Here is a 13672-nt window from a genome sequence, read left to right on the forward strand (position 1 = left end):
GCAACTTTAAATCAACTTACACTAGGTCCTCTGTATCCACAGGTTCTGATCAGTGGATTCAATCACCATGGGTTGGAAGTACTTGGGGAAAAAATTTAAGAAAGTTCCGAAAAACAAAACTTTAATTTGCTGCATACCACCAACCATTTGCATTATACTTAAAACGACTCCTTACTGAGGATTTGTATTAGATATTAGAAGTAATCTAGGCATGATTTAAAGTATATGGGAGGATGCAGGGGGAAGACGGAAGGACTGTGTGTAGGTCATATGGAAATATTGCACCATTTTACATAAAGGACTTGAGCATCTGTGGATTTTGGTATTTGCAGGAGGGAAAGTTCCTGGAACCAGTTCTCCACAAATATAGAGGGAGAATATATATCTCCTTATCTGGGCTCCTTGACTGGTGTTTAGACCTTAATGAAAGTGAAGGTGTTAGTTGCTCAGTCATGTCCAACTCTTTGTGACCCCATGGACTATAGCCCGCCAGGCTCCTCTGTCCATGGAATTCTCCAGGCAAGAATACTGGAGTAGGTTGCCATTTCCTTCTCCAGGGGATCTTCCAGACCCAGGGATTGAACCCAGGTCTCCAGCATTGCAGGCACATAATTAACTGTCTGAGCCACCTGGGAGGCCTTAATACCAAGTTGTAAATTGAATGATCAAGTTTGGGGAGTTCATGACTGGGAAGCACACACACAGAACAGCACCGCTTTCATCCAAATTGCTTCAGCAGTCTAGACAGAGCTGACGAAACAACACAATGTCAGGCAGTGCCTCTGTTCTTGTGTATTTCCCTTCTTCAAGTGAATCATAAAACAATCACAGGATTGGCAGGAGAAACCTAAGAAGTATATTCAAGTAAAACATGTTTTCATTAGTTCTGCTTCTGTGATTGGAGTTTGCTTAATTTCATTATCAATAAAAAGGTTGCCACTCATATCTGAGAAATCTGATAATTAAGTTAGAATCCACATAGCGCCTTCAGCCAGCCCATGCTATTCATGTCCAACTCTGTGAGATGCTGTGGACTGTAGCCCACCAGGCTCCTCTGTCCTTGGAATTTTTCAGGCAAGAATACTGGAGTGGTTTGCCATTTCCTACTCCAGGGAATCACTTAGAAAGCAGTGTCTCTCTTTGTAAAAGCATGAAGAGAAAAATACTTGTGTAGCATCTTTTTACTTACTTTACCATTGCTTTAATGCACTTTAAAATTTATCTATATTAATTGGGAACAAAGAAACAAAAACAGACATTTCTTGGTTTTTCATAAATAACTACTCTCCATATTTGATAAAAACCTCAAACCATTATTTTAGCTTCCCACAAATATAATACATACAGATTTTTTATCTGAAATAGTGTCAGCAAATTAAGTACCTTGAAACTAACATAACCACATACAACTGCTGTTCTACTGACTTCCAGGAACAAAACAAAAAACTTCTTATCAAGACGATCTGGATTTCCTTTTGTTAGTATTAAGAGATTCAATATTATAATCATATGCCAGTAATAATTTATAGATTTGAGTTGATTGTCTACAAATAAAATACCACTGGCATTGCTTTATGAGTTCTGGATTTGACATGACATCGACAATACCTCATGGGACAGGCAATACACATATGTGGAAATCAGAAAAAGTAGTGAATGCCCTGGGCTCAAACTACTGACTCGGTATGTGCCTCATTTGGCTCAGTAATAAATTCACCTGCACCAAACCCGTATCAAAATCACTAAATCTCCCATATATATAAATTATTTATATACACCCACAACACATACATACTATACATACAGTTTTTAACAACATGAAGTAATATTGTCTTCAAATGATGTACCACAGACATTATCCTGGCTGAAATAAATCCTGTAGTTGTCATCAAGCTGCCAGAAGCTTTTCAGAGTTCTGAGTCGGGTTACTTAGTTACTTTCATCCTGCCTACCCTTCACCCTGCTTTCATGTCTTGGTAGCTTTTTCTTTCAGAACCACCCTCCTCAACCCAGGCAGATTTCGTTCCCAGGATCACTTGATTGGACTCTGGAGGCAAGAAAGGGCATGCAGAGGGAGCAGGCAATTCTCTGCCACTGTACCTCACACTTGCCAAGATTTGTGATGTTCTCTGTCCTGTTGGCCCCATTTGGTGTTAGAAAGCAGTGATTCAAAGCTTTGTCCGTCCTACCCCCCTTGGTCTTTCTGTAGAGCACAAAAGTGAAAGAAGCTTCCTTAGCAGGGGTGGCAGTTCATTAAAATATACAACTATGTCTCCTAGCTCTGGGGTTCCCATTCTGTACTTGAGACGGCAGGTCACGGATGCTGTTACTAATGTTCGGTGTGGGATCCATGAGGTTTTCTCCTGGCAGCCGGTGTCAGGATTAGTGCAGCCCTAGCCCAGGAGGAAAGGGCCTAATGAATACCAACTTGGAAACAGGGCTGCTGGCACATTATTTAAGCCTGTACATGCGCACAGTGGCACACAACACACACATGGGCCCATTGTTGGAAGCGACGGCAAGAAAGTATGACATAGGTTTGCAAGGATAAACCAATAAGGCACCAAGAGAACTTTCTTCCAGTCAATTTAGGCAGCTTCAGAATGTGAGGTTAATAATACATAGTAAAAAGACTTCCTAAGGTTCTTGTCAGCTGATTCACTGATAGGTCGCATGTTAGTTCCTTCTAAATCTTCACCCTCCTATCTATGCTGAGAGACATTGCTTAAAACTGAACCACGAAAGGGACAGCCCAAAGCTGTGCATGAGACTAAACGGGGCCTTAAATCCTCACTAAAATCAGAGCTGGCTGTAAAGAAGCTGGTAAGCTACCTCACAACCTTTCATTTTATCATTGCTTTCATGAGTATGGATGGTCTGCCTAATGAAAATAAAAATCAGGAGAGAACTGAGTATGAGATGGAAACAGGGGGTGAGCATAAATAGATGGGTTTCTCTGCCTGGGTAGGGGGAGGGGTGGTTGATGCAAGAATTCAGGAAGCAGGTGGGCTTAATCTTTGAGGGAAGGGAGAGCAGGGGTGAGAGAGAGAGAGACTGAAAACAGGCAACGCTAAGAACTGGGATGAACCTAAAAAACCTCCAGTGCATTACCTCTATTACTGCTGTTTGCCTTAGTATCCTTTCTCTTAACTGTCTTAAATTGTTTTTACAGTAAATTGGTTGTTCTTTTTAGGTTTGGTATGTTGCCGAAATAAAAAAATAATTGTTTTAAAAGTAAGAATTAAATCACTTCAACCACATCCTCTCACAACTTTTAGATAAATTCTGCATCATCTTTGCACTCTTCCACAAAAATAAAAGGAAAAGGAACAACCCAAATTAGACACAATGACTGAAGGCAGCAGAATAATCTCTGTACTTTCTGGGAAGAGGTCAAGGTGATCAGAAAAGGTCCTCATTTGAAAAACAGGAGAGGAACTGGCCCTCAGGCAGGGGATCTATTTCAAGGTTCTAAGCAGCTGCAAAAAAAGCAGATGAATTAGATGGGCAGAAAGTTCTGTAGCTCAGTGTACCATGTTTTGTCAAATATACTGAAATTTAATTTTGATTTAGATGAGTGTTTAAGAGCAGTGCATTTTTATAAACATGAACAGCCTTTGAAAGTTCATGAAAACTATTAACATCATGCTTCTTTCCATCAGCATAGTTATTAAATCCATTGTGGAAAATACACACTTGTTTACTTAATATCCATAAAGTAAAAGCTGACCTGGGCTTAAATCTTACTTTTCCAACTTTGGAATAAATGAAGTGCAAATCGTTATACTTGTCATTTTTCTAGAGAGGCCTTCCCAAATTTTAATTGCATTTGCCATTTTAGCTTCTTAAATTTAGTCCCCAGTATTTTACCGGAAAATGCACTGTCACTCCCTTCCCCAACTATAGCCTCACACTCTTCTTGAATGAATGGTTAAACAGATTAGAAAAGCAACAGCATTTTTAATAGTAAAGTGTGTGTGTGTAGTGTGTGTACGTGTGTATTCAACAATACGCAGGCTTTCATATATGAATGAGGGAATGGTTCAACAGATTAGAAAAGCAAACAGAATTCTCTAACAGTAAAGTGTGTGAGGGTGTGCTCACCAATATATAGGCTTTCTCAGAAGAGGAGGAAAAGAAAAATATATTGAGGTGGGGTGGGGAAAACGGCTTTCTTTTGCTACACTGATTCACGTTTCAAAAGCTTAAGCAAGTGTGTTATGGGTCTCATTTGTTGTCAGAGGCTGCAGAGAGCAGTGTCTCGCTGCTTTTGAAATATCTGGCTGTAATCTAGTCCAATGTCCAGGGACAGTCATTTTCCCTCATTGCTGCCAATATTTGTTCACAGGTAGCCAGCCTCCCTTTCAAGCACCTCATTCAAGGTTGGGTGTGGTTTCTAATCACAGCTCTCCAGGAGAGGAGGAATAAGAAAAGCAAAAGGACTGTTTAACATGATAAAGGAGGTGGGATGGGGGAGGAGCAGATAAGAGAAGTGTTGGAAATTTAGTTAATTACAGGAGGTATATCCAGTTTAGTACTTAAATGTAAAAAGGAGACCCCTTCAGCTCTATCACTAAGTACTTTCAGAAGAAGGAAGTGGGCTCATTTTTACCAAAATATAACACAAGTTTTTTTTTTTTTTTTTTTTAAGTAAGATCACTAGAGTCTATTAAGAACCACCCACTCCTCCAGCACAAAGCTGCCATCTTAACAGTCTGGAATTGAAGTTCAACCAATCGCCATCCCTTAGGTTAGCACTATTCCAAACATTTATTCTGGACACTTACAATGCTACCTCTAAGTCATTCAAGCAAAGCTTGCACCGTTAAGAATGAGAATGATTACAAGGACTACAGAAAAGAAACTCAAGCTTGCTAAACAAAGCTAGGACACACACAGAAACTCTCAACACTTCCTAACCTTGTCACTTTCCGGAGGCGTAAACCCATTATGCTCCCCCTCCTCAGTGTGACTTAGGGTGTCCCCAAAGTTAGGGAAAGGGCCAAGCAGCTCATCTTAAAGCATCTGGGACACTTTAAGCAGTGGAAGGAGAAGTAAGCTGGAGAAGCCCACGGGAAACTTCCTGCTCACAGCAACCTAAACTTTCACTGTTCACATTATTTTTAAAGACGCAAGTATAAGAAATACATTTTCCCAATTGAGACCACACAGTTCACAGAACCCTGAACCAAGTGGGCCTTCATTATAATGCCAACCTCAGGATTGTAACCCCCCCAAAGCAAAGGTAAATTTTGTTGCCAAAATGCAACAAAGTTAAAAATTAAGAAAACGACATATAAATTAAAAACATGGTTCCCCTCAAAAAGGCAGGAAGATAGAGCAGACGTCAGCTGAGCCCCTCTGAGAAGTCCTGGGACAGGTGCCCCCTGGAAACAGCCCCTTCCGCTCCTCTCCAAGTTGCCCCAGGAGGGGGCGTCTGCACCACTAAGGTAAAACGGAAGTGACCTTGGCAAAGCTACCAAAGGAAAACAACCTAGCTCCCTCAACTCCCGCCCAGCTCCTGGTCCCTTGGCCGCCTCCTCCTACACGTGCGGCAGGGACACCTGCTTGTGGTAGGCGGCGGCGGCGGCTGGGCTGGGGGCCCGGTCCTGCCCGTGAGCGCAGCGCTTGCCTCGGCGCAGTCCCCCGCGGCCGCGGCCGTGGCGCCGCCACTCTTGTGGCCCCGCCGCGGACGGCAGCAGCAGCGGCTGGTGAAGCGTCGCCACGACTCCACAGTCTTGCCGGACCAAATCCAGATGCCCGATGTGATGCCCACCACGAGGCACATAAAATACTTGAGCATGAGCACCCAGCACTCGGGCTTGGCGCACTGCTGGCCGGAGTCCGGGCCGGGCACGCGCACGTGAGCTCGGCCTCCCAGCTCTCGCGATAGTGCTGTTCGTACAGGCAGCAGGCCACCACGACGCTGGCCGGCACCGTGTAGAGCAGCGTGAAGATCCCGATGCAGATCATGAGCTTCTCCAGCTTGTCCGTCTTGCCGCCGCCCTGCTTGATGACGCTGCGGATGCGGAAGAGCGACACGAAGCCCGCCAGGAGGAAGAGCGTCCCCACCAGCAGGTAGAGCACCAGCGGGCCCAGCACGAAGCCGCGCAGCAAGTTCAGGTTCTGGTTCCCCACGTAGCAGATGCCGGCCACCGGGTCCCCATCCACGGAGCTCAGGGCCAGCGCGGTGATGGACTTAATGCTGGGGATGAGCCACGCGGCCAGGTGGAAGTACTGCGCGTAGCCCGCGATGGCCTTGTTGCCCCACTTCATGCCGGCCGCCAAGAACCAGGTGAGTGACAGGATGACCCACCAGATGGAGCTGGCCATGCCGAAGAAGTAGACCAGCAGGAAGACGACAGTGCACAGCGCAGGCCCCGTTGTCTCGTAGTGGATGTGGCTGTGCTCGCGGCTGCAGGAGAGGCTGGCATGGCCCACCACCAGGCGCACCAGGAAGCCCAGCGACACGGAAAGGTAGCAGGCTGACAGGAAAATGATGGGGCCCTCCGGGTAGCGGAAGCGTTCCATGTCTATGAGGAAGGTGGTCGCTGTGGTGGAGGTGGAGATGAAGCACAGCACAGACCACAGGCCGACCCAGAAGGTGGCGAACGTGCGCTCCTCGGCGCTGAAGGACGGCTGGTAGCAGAGCGCCGCGCAGTTGGGTACCTGGCCCGTCCGCACCTTATTGTAAAGAGGGTGTGACTCCTTCAGAATGGGCACGAAGGGCTCGCTGCACATGAACACCGACGGCCCCCGGCGGCGCAGTCGCTCCCTGAGGCCGGCGACCCCGGCAGGTTGGAGAGGGTGGGCTTGACCGGGAAGGGCCTGGGGGGAGCCGTGGTGGCCTCGCTGCGGTTGTAATCCATGCACAGGACCTCGGCGTCGCGACCCAGCACTGGGAGGCGGTCGCAGCTCATGAGTTCTGGTCAGGCAAAGCCGTACTGGCGCATGAGTGGCGAGCAGCTGGCCTTGGCGGCTACCACATCGAGCGGCAGGGCGGCAGCGGCTTGTGGTAGTCTGGCAGGCAGATGGGCGTGTACATGGAGCACAGGAAAAACGCAGGTCCGGAGAGCAGTAGATCTCCACCAGCGGCCAAAACTGGTGCACCTCCAGGCCCGCCTCGTCCTGCGTGTCGTGGTTGAACTGGTTGGGCATGTGCATCAGGTTGTAGCCGATGCCGTGGCACATGGGCACTGTGATCTCCTGGCACGCTGGGGCCTTGGAGGCGGTGGCCGCCCGGCCCACCAGCTGCGCCAGGAAGAGCAGCAGCAGCAGCAAAAGCGGCGCGGACGGGTCAGGCCGAGCCATAGCCCCCTCCCTCCCCGCGTCTCCCGCAGCCCGCTTGGGGCCAGCTCAGGCAGGAGGAAACCGGGATCGGAGCTTCCCTCTCCGCGGACTTGTGTGGCGCCGGGGCTGGCAACCTGTTGGTTTCTTTTTCAAGAAATCCGTCCAAAGACCAACTGTTTCGGGAGGACGCTACCTCCGCAGGGAGCGCTCAGCTCTTCGCTGGACAGGGCTGGAGAGGGACGGTTAGGCTCCGATTCTGGGGAAAGTACTCTTTAAAAAAAAAAAAAAGTGGGGAAGAAGAAAAATGGCAACCACTCCCAATTAGAGGGGCGTCAATGGTACAATCCCGCAAGCGGTCTCCAAATCTCTAAGTTAACCTCTCTCCCTTCCCTCCCCTTCACCTCCTGGAACACAACTACAGACTCCCCGTCCCTCACCCTTCCTCCCTTTTCCCTGGGCCTGCCGAGGTCATAGCGCTCAGCCCCCCAGGAAAAGGGCTGAGGGGTAGGGAAAAGAATGAGGAGAAGGGGAAGGCGGGGGCTCTCACCTCCTAGAATCCGGAGAGAAGCAGATAGTCCGTAGCCAGCCTGGGTCCCCCGTCTCTGGGACACTCCCCGTTTCTCAGAGACGGACTGGCATCGGGCAAGTTTGGCGAGAGGCTGGGTATCCGAGGCAGCAGCACATGGCAGCAGGTGGGGGCGTCTCAGAGAGGGGGTCGCCCCCTGAACGAGGTCGCCGCAGACCGGTCACTCGCCCTCTCCTCCTCCGGGGTTCCCCGCCTGATCCGGGCGGGGGCAGGGCGGGGACAGGCCGTGTGTTCCACCAGGGTCTGAGAGCTGGACAGAGGGGCAAGTGCGTCTGGTGCACCTGGGCGAGAGGAAGGCGCTTGGCGGATCCCGCCACCTCACAGCACCGCGAGCAGCCAGCGCTGGCCCTGCCGGAACTGCACGGTGCGCGCCCGCCGCCGCGTCCAGCCCGCCTGCCGCTGGCCTCCTCCCCTGCAGGGGGCTCCGCGCTCCAAGCGGACTCCTGGGGGCGGTGGCGGTGCTCCCGGGACGCGCCGGGCTCGGCTCCTCCCCCGCACTCTAACACCCTTTCGCCCACCTCCGCCCGGTATTGAACTGCACGCGGCGGCGGCGGCGGTGGCCACAGCAGAGTCACGGTCGCGGGCGGACTGGCCTCTCCCGCCCCGCCCGGGTCACCTGCTTCTAATGCCCGCCGGGAGACTCCGCCCTGGCCCCGCCCCTTCGCGCTGGGGCTCGGTTGGTGGGCCGCCCCGCCACACTCTCCGTGCATCCCCGCCCACTGCCCCGCCGGTTCGGCCTCGCCCCAGGAGCCCTCGGGTCCAGCCCTGAGCGGGTAGCCGAGGAGCGCTGGCCAATCGCCGGCCGGGAAGCTATGGTGGGGCGGGGGGGGGGGCGGGGCGAATGCTAATCACGCCTTCTTGAGACCCTGAGCGGGAAACCCTAGAAGTCCCTCCAGAGTTCTCTGCTGATTCCCGCTTATGCGGGGCTCACTTTCCCGTAATGTTCTAGCTTATGAACGCTTGCTTCCAGGGCACCTACCAGATCTCTTCTCAGCAGTTAAGTATCCTTACAGTCCAGCGCTTGTTTAAAAGACTGCTCAAAGAATCACTCTTAACCGTGGCACCTGTCTCCACTCTGCAGCCACCCTCACACCCGGTGAGCTCAGATTTAGAGAGGAACAAACACTTACCAAGTCCTAACTGTGTCGGACAGCGCGTTCGTCATTCACATCTTAATACAGGATGTCTCAGATCTTTAAAATAATTCTATGAATCAGACACTCCTTACAGGTGAAGAAACAGTTTAGAAACTTGACCAAGGCAACCGAGCTAATGTTAATGTCCCCCAAGAAAACCACAACGTAGATAATCTTGTTCAGCACGGTATTCCGAGCGCCTGGCGCAGAGTAGGCGCTCAAATGGGAAACCCGGGATTCCAATCGAGAAACCCGGGATTCGAATCGAGATAGTTGGGCCGCGACATCCACAATTTCTACCACCTCTTTCCCCTCCCCCCCCCCCCCCCCCCCCCCGCCTCATATTCTACTGGTTATCTCCCAGGCTTTAACCTTTACTTTTGCATTTCGTAACAAAATCTTACTGTTGCAACAAGAAAGTGATTTTCTTTCCGTCTTTGGAAGACTCCAAACATGCTAGTCCTTTATCAGTTTATCGGGTTAAAAATCCAGGCAGTTCCGAAGCTGCCTGCAGAGAAAAGCAACACTGGCTCCGGCGGTGTAATGCACGGGGCTGTACCCCCTACCCCTACCCCGCCAGCCCCGGTCGCTCCCGAGGCCTACACCGCTGGCCGCCAGGGATCCGGGGCACACGGAGCAGCGGGAGCCCACGGGAAGACCTGCTGGGAGCCCCAACCACTGGGACGCACTGTGGCGCTCTCCAGATGGGTTGTTATGCTGCAAGTTTTAAATGTCCTGAAAATGCCTCTTTTCTACGTGTTCTAATTAGGCTGGAAGACTGAGGTGTTTGGCATTCTTGAAATTCATTCACACGCTTACAAAGAGGGTTTGAATTGTTTCCCTTTCCCCAGCCCCTTCCTTCTACTGGGAAGAAGGTTGAAAAAAGGGCAGGAGGGCCTGAGTTCTCAAAATACTTAGGACTGGACTAAAGGACCGAGACACACCGCGGCTATTGTCATTCTTGTGTCCTGTATCCCACTTACATAGACTGGGAAACTAAATTGCAGAACAGTCCTCTCCTCCCTGCTTATCAACAAGACTTGTAATGAAGAATATGTGTGTTAATTCCAGCCTCAAAGTTAAATATCAATCGCTTCACAAACATCAAAACTATTAATAAATATGTTTAAAATGTATACTACTTATATTCATTCCCTGTGATTGTACCTGTGCTTATATATTTTGTTTGTTTGTTTGTTTTGGGGAACTACTTGGCAGTCAGTGTCGGCAAACATCCCAGGGGTGAAAGCAGTGGGAGTTTTCAGCTATGGAATAGCAATCCAAAAGAGAGGGAAACCCTCAGTGGAAAGTATGCACAGATTGTGAACATGCCAAGAGAGGCTGCCTCGTTCTGTGGCCTTTATGCAAAGTGTGTATTATTGGGGATGGACAAGTGTTGGCTAATGATAAAAATTATTTGAAGTTGGAGAATGTTAATCACTCATGCTGGAATTTAGCCAGAATACATGTGTTATTTCACTTGGTTCTGACTCAAAGGATGTTATCTCCTGGTCTGTAAGCTTTTCCCTTTTCAGTCAACAGGGTGTTATTTTTGCTTGGAGATCTCTAATAATAGTATTATAATAGTAATAACAGTGGGAAAATTTGGCCAAAAGAAAGTTATTTTGCATTGTATAGCTTTTCATGTCATTTGAATTTTTGCTTTTTCACCTATATTACCTCACTTTAAAGGCAGTTTAAAATATGCTGTTTAACATGAGTTATGTGCTACATAATTCATTTCAGTTAGCTCATTTAATCCTCACAACAATCTGATAGAATTGGCACCATAATGACTTGCTTGAAATTACATATTTAGTCCATGGAAAGGGCAGAAATCTTGATTTTTCTCCTGAGTAATAGTTACTGTTTAACAAAACTGGAAAACACATCTTTATTTTTAAAGATGCAATTTTTAAGCAACTAGAACATTGCTATGCCTTTTCACCTATTAATTCACTTATCTGTCTTCCATCTAACCATCCATTCATCTATCCGTCCATCCAAAAGCATCAAATTTCTGAGTTGAAGACACTACTGCTATATTAAGCATGTTACTCCAAAGTGAAATTTATGAGATTCAACTTAAATTATTGTCCCAGGTGTACTTATTAATTGATGAAAATACGGAGGGTCATGCTTAACATTCCATCTAGTAAGCTAAACATTCCATCTAGTAACACTCCAAAAGTTTTGAAGTTATCAGTGTTGGATTTTGTATTCAGGGAATAGTTACTGCATTTCTAATCTTAAGACTTTTGTTGATTATAACTGTGTAATTATTCTGGGGAGACACTTGAGAGTTTAGTGCTATAGGGATGACTGGACGATTAGCCTCTGTTACTCTTCAATATCTTGATAACCCAGTGTGGAACAGTATGCTGCCCATAGATGCCTTCCATAAATATTTGTGAAATAAATGGATGAGTGAATGGCAACTGAGAGTAACTTTTTTAACTTTAGCAAGTGGTATTGAATTCGTGAATAAAGCTTATATTATGCGCTGTCTCTGAGGTTGACCAAGCGCTGTGAATGCAACAAGCTTCCAGACCGTGGCTCTCCCTCTACTAGCTGTGCCACCTTGGACAAGTCGCCTAACAGTACCAGATCCTCTTTCTTCATCTGTAAAGTGGAGTCACAGATAGTTATTTACCTTGTAGAGCTGTAGAGAGGAGTAAATGCATTTACGTAGTAAAGGGTTAGAACCATGCCTTGCACCTTGTAACGAACGCTATGTAATTCTATTATTAGTTTCTACTGGCTTTATTGTATTTTTCTGTTTCTCCACTCTTCTTTGGGCTTCCCAGGTGGTGCTAGTGGTAAAGAACCCACCTGCCAATGCAGGAGACATAAGAGACGTGGGTTCGATCCCTGGGTCTGGAAGATCCCCTGGAGGAGGGCATGGCAACCCACTCCAGTATTCTTGCCTAGAGAATCCCATGGACAGAGGAGCCTAGCAGGCTCACAGAGCCACAAAGAGTCAGACATGACTGAAGTGAATTAGCACAGTACTCTTCTTTATTTTCTTTTTTGTGTCACTTTAAAAATGGGAAAAAAGTTGCAGTTTTTAGATGTATAGGCATACCTCAGAGATTTTATGGGTTTGATTCCAGACTACTGCAATAAAACAAATATCACAATAAACTGAATCACACAAATTCTTTGCTTTTCCAATAGTGTCTAAACTGATGTTTATACTATTCTCCAGTCTCTTAAGTGTGCAATAGCATTATGTCTAAAAAATGCACATACCTTAATTAAAAAATATTTTCTCTCTAAATAATACTAGTAATCATCTGACAACTCAGGGTTTTCACAAACCTTCAGTTTGTAAGAAAAGCAATATCTGCGAAGCACAGTAAAATGAGGTAGGCTTGTACTTTATGTCCAAGCACACTTCCAGCTGTCACCAACTGTCTCTAGTATTTAGATATTAGCTAGATTTTATGCCAAAGCAGGGATCATTTCACTTGCTCTGGATCAAAGTACAAAGTACATTCACCTGACATCAGCAATCAGCCCAAAAGTGTGCAAGCTTACACAGAGCTGGCACAGAACAAATACCTATAAGCCAACTGGGTATTTCCAGACTAGTTTTTTTCATGTCCTAGAGCATTTTTAATCACTCCTCTTCTCATGAGACACCTCTAAAGGAGAAACCATGACACTAACCAAAGGATTAACATGAGTCATTTATCCAAGTTCATAATAAGAATGCCTTGTTCACATTGTAAGTGGAATCATGTAACTATAATCTTTAGTCCTCTTCCCTCTGCCACTGTAGTGGAGATTATAGAAAAGTAAGAGCTGCTTTCCTCTTTCCCAGAGGCAATAGACGTACTAATCTTTTCCCCACTGAGCAGTGGCTCTCAGGTGCATTACAAGCACGTAGGGAGCCTTAAGAAATACTGATGCTTGGGCCCTATTGAATCAGAGTCTCTGGCTGAGGGACCCACACGTTGTTTCTTGCTTTTGTTTTGTTTATTTTTGTTGTGTTCTAACTCTCAAGTGATCCTGAACTTCAGGTAGGGTTGAGAACCACTGACACAAATGGTTTTTGTTTTTTCTCAGCACAGCCCCAGTCTTGTGCCTAAATGGATCTTCTGCAAAAAAGGGTTAATCACAACAGAATACAAAATGGAACATCTCGGGAGAGGATATAGAAAAGCGTATTCTAGTCTGATTGTGTGTGTGTCTGTTTGGGCTGAAGGAAAATATATGTATGCAAAGTAAAAAAATATGTAACAGAATTTTATAGTGATGGCACAGTCAAGAACAGTGGTGACCATAATAAAAGCCACTGATGGATGGGTACTGGACATTTCCAATGTTTCACACACTTTGCTAAGCACTTTACATATATAATCTCTTCTACTCCAAGAATCCTGTGAGGTTGATATTATCAACCTCATTTTATAGATGAAGAATCTGAGGTCCAGACAGGTTAATAACTTGCTACACAGGGACACATACCTTCCAACTTGGGTTTTGCTCACTCCAAAGCCTATGCCGCTAATTGCAGGCCTTGTTGTAGGCCCAGCAGTAGAAGGTCCTGAGAACCACCAGATCATAGTTCTTGAGATAAGCAGCTTCCCTTGCTCCTTATCATCCCTTTCCTGGGCACCAGGTTGGATCTTCAATTCTGGTGTGACTTCTTGTG

At 47.1% G+C, this 13672-nt stretch overlaps 1 pseudogene; it reads right to left on the reverse strand.

Annotated features, from left to right (window-relative positions):
• Positions 1-5543: 5543 nt before the first annotated feature.
• On the reverse strand, positions 5544-8108 carry LOC136153089 (frizzled-5-like; annotated as a pseudogene).
• Positions 8109-13672: the final 5564 nt, after the last annotated feature.

Source organism: Muntiacus reevesi, chromosome 22 (genome assembly GCF_963930625.1).
Source record: "Muntiacus reevesi chromosome 22, mMunRee1.1, whole genome shotgun sequence".
Lineage (NCBI taxonomy): Eukaryota > Metazoa > Chordata > Mammalia > Artiodactyla > Cervidae > Muntiacus > Muntiacus reevesi.